This window comes from Diospyros lotus, chromosome 4, assembly GCF_014633365.1.
Source record: "Diospyros lotus cultivar Yz01 chromosome 4, ASM1463336v1, whole genome shotgun sequence".
NCBI classification, from domain to species: Eukaryota; Viridiplantae; Streptophyta; class Magnoliopsida; order Ericales; family Ebenaceae; genus Diospyros; species Diospyros lotus.
Genome location: NC_068341.1, coordinates 12,666,101 through 12,670,334, shown reverse-complemented (window position 1 = coordinate 12,670,334; position 4,234 = coordinate 12,666,101).

Genomic DNA, 4,234 nt, shown 5'->3' with positions numbered 1-4,234 from the left:
TCCTTATTTGACAAAAACAAAACATTGATTCATGAATCCCATGAATTGAACCATGAACCATAAGCATTGGAGATTGCTAAGAAAACTATTAGGATTGTTTACTTATTTTGTATGAAATGGAAATAAAAAAAATAGAAATAGAAATAATATAGGATTTTTTTAAATATAATTTTTAATATAAAAATTATAAAAAATAATTATTCAACCAAATTTAAACATAAATCCTATCATTTATTCAAGTAAATATAAATACAAGTTATTTTTGTCTTTAAAGTGGTTGTTGAGAACTACAAAAAAATTAATTTTTTACGACGATTTTAAAAACCATCACAAAACATGATATTTTATAGCGGTTTACAAACCGTCACAAAATACGTTTTTTATGGCGATTTTTTTAATATTTGGCGACGATTTTTCAAAATCGTCACAAAATTTATTAAAAAAATTTAATTTAGCAACAGTTTTTAAGACCGCTGCTAAATTAAAAAATAATTTAATATTTAAAAATTAAAATTAAATTTTGCAACAATTTTTGAGAAATTATCGTTAAAATTAGAAAATAATTAAAAAATTAAAAATAAAAATAATTTAACATTTGTGACGATTTTGAAAAACTGATGCAAAATTCATTAAAAATTTTAATTTTAAAGAAATAAAAAGAAATTTAACAAAATTTTAATAATTTTAAAAAGAAATTTTAAGAAAATATATAAAATCTTCTTTTTATTTTTTAATCAATTAATTTATTTAATTTAATTCAATTAATTTATTCCATCATTCTTTTAAAAAATAATCAATTAATTTATTTTTTAATTTATATTAAAAATATAAAATATAATTTTGAAAAATAGTCGTTTGATTAGTATATAATTTATATGCGCAAATATATAATAACGATGCTTCGCAGATCGAGTAGTTTCGCGTGCATACGGGCATAAGGGAGGTCACGGATTCAAAATTGGGGAAGGGGAAAGATGCTGGAAATTTTCCAACATTGCCATGTTGCGCGCAGGGCTAGGCGCGCATGTGTGCATGTGAGCCCTAACTCGCGGATGGCTAGGCATGCCGCCTTCCAAGAATTCAAAATTTTTGAAATTTTTGCGGTGGTCCTAAAATCACTGCTAAAATTCAATATTTTGAAAAATTTTAAACTGTCGCAAAATAAATGACCTAGCGACGATTACTCAAACGGTTGTTGAAAATCACCGTTAAATGCTCCACAACGACTGATTTAGCCTAAATTCTATTTTATTTATAGTAAAAATGCTTCTACCTTTAACATAGTCATGGAATTGAAACGAATTTTCAAAATCAATTTTTTTTTTTAATATTACAAAACAGCCCTAAAATGTTTTAAAATTACAAAAATGACTCAAAAATATTTTTTTTGGTATTTCTTGGCATTTTAGGGTAAGAAATGTTTTGCAAACACCAAAACGACATCGTTTTAGTGTTTCGATACATTAGACCTGTTTGCTTCGGGAGAATGTTTTTAGTTTTTAATCTTCAATTTTTATTTATGTTTTCATGTTTTTTTTTTCTAAATAAAATTAGAGAAAAATGAAAATATCATTCATGTCTCCCAAATATAGATTTCAAAAATTGAAAATAAACTAACATTGATTTATGCTTAACTTTTATTTTTATTAAGTAAATAATAACTCTAATTGGTTTGAAATGACATGCAAAGTTGATGATGAGGTCAAGGAAGGAAACTGAAAGGTATGCAACTCATAGGGATAGATCTGTGTCGATCAGTGATGAAAGATGTTGGAATAGTCATATGGTAGTGTACATGAATTTAAAATTTTTCGTATATCAAATATACATTGCAGAAGCAAGATTCTACATTGACCATATGTAGGTTGGGTATTTACATAACATGATATTACATCATATGTCATGCAATAAATAGTGTACCTAAAAACCTAATATCAGGCAAGTTTAAAAACCATTTCCACACTAAAACTAAATTTCCCCAGAATGTGGAGGGCGTAGTATGTCCACACCTAGCAAGCCTTCCAGTATCAACTTGTGGTCCTTGTCTCGTGCTAACCAGAGAACGTTAAGTCACTTGCACTTGTCTATTTTTTCTAGACTTTCCGAATTATTCCAACTCAATGATTAAGCCACTTGCAACAAGAAGAAGGAGAGAAAAATCAGCAAAGAGAAAGGAAACAACTCACTTTTTCACTTCTCAAGTCCTCCTTCTTATATCTACCAATTTTCACCTCAAATTGAAGCCTCAAGTAGCCTCCACATGTCCCCCAAAAGATAGCCACCAAAGCAACACATGTAAGTCACTAATTTAAGCTAAGGCAGCAAAAACAATTGACTGTTTCATCTGAGCTATTGACCATTTCCCAATTCTTTAAAAAATAGTAGATTGTCTCATTAACGTTTAATGAACTACGCCATTAACTCTTAATGACATATTTTAATCCATCATTAACTATTAATGATGCCAGGAACACAAGTGCATAGTTTTGATACCGAATGCTACACAATATGGTGACTTTCTAGTTTCACCACTTAATAGCAATTAGATAATGTCAAACTCTTTTGACGCCAGTTGAATACTTTGACCTATCTTGAGAATCTTTCAATATTCACAAGATGTTTTGAAAGGCCCTAGGCACCACCTAAGAATGGTGCAGAACAATCTAGAATACAATGAAGTCTAATTTCAAGTTAACCTATTACAATTGTCGATCGTTGTGTGAGATAATCTTTCAGTCATTTAACATCTCGACTAAGCGAGAGTTAGGGTACGATAAACTCAAAAATTTAGTAACTGTGTCAAATCTCATCAGCGTGATTAAATGACATCTCAATAAACTCTTTTCTGATTAATCATACGACCTCAACCAAGGACTTTGCCATTACACTAAGAGGGCGTTTGTTAAAATGAGCAAGATAAGGTGATATCAAGATAAAATTGGGATACTTTCCGGACCAAGATATGGAATGATCAAGATAAGGCCGGGAAGCATTCTAAGATTTCTATCAGACTGTTTGTTAAATTTTTTAGAATCCATTGGTAACTGTATTTTTTCTTTCCACGTATTTGTTAATACATATGATAAGCACCAAGATAAGGGTTTTTTTACCAAAATATCCCTATTACCAAATTTATGATTAAAATAGTATTTTATGATTAATATGAATTGTCAAAAAAATTAAGATTAAAATTAAAAATAATATTTTATTTTCTAAATTCAAGTTCAAAAATAAATTTAAAAAGAGTTGAAAAGTATAAATAATAATTGTTAGGATTACAATAATTCCACCTACATAATTAAAAATAGCCAAAACATATTTTCATAATAGATAATAAAATATAAAATTAAATAAAATAATTTAAAAATTGATGAAATGAATTATATTAGTTAATAAAATATATATAGAGAGAGAAATTTAAATTTTAAAAATTAATGAAATGAATAATGTCATTTAAATTTTAAAAATTGTCAAAACATATAATAATTTAAAAATATATTAAATAATATTAATTATAAGCGATAAATAAATAAGCTTTTTAATAAATTTAAATCTTTAAAATGTATTAAATGGCATTAACTATCTTACAAGGGGTAGATAAGTAATTGAGGCTTATCTTGAAAGAGCCAGATAAATTTATCCAATGGGGGAGGTCGGATAAATTTATCTTGAAAGGGGGAGATAAGAGGTCACGTGATGCCTTTTCCGGAAATGGCCAGATAAGCTTAACAAACACGTTGGAAAGATCAAACATCCGGAATGCTTCCCATATCTGACATTTTCTCCCTCTTATCTTAGTTAACAAACACCCCCTAAGAGTATACCACATAAGATATTTACTCTAACTTAATGAGGGTAATGGATCCTATCCATGAGCATATGCCTTCATGCAACAACAATATGAGACCACATAAATGAACGTTTTCATCTCGTAATTGAATGATTTAGCACATCAGCAAATTTTGCACACCAATACACAAGACAATCGTGTCACTTCAAGTTAAAGAATCAGTTATAAAATCATAACTTGATAATAAGATCATTATCCACCATGCCATGTGATCAGTCATTAGTATCACATTCAATGCGTTATTTTTTAACCACCCACAAGTTTATTGTTAGCATCACATGTCATGTGATATGTGACTAACCACTCTTAACCATTAGTATTTCATACTAATCAAAGTAGTAAACTACGTAATAGTTCATATCGATTTATCAAAGTCCTCATCTG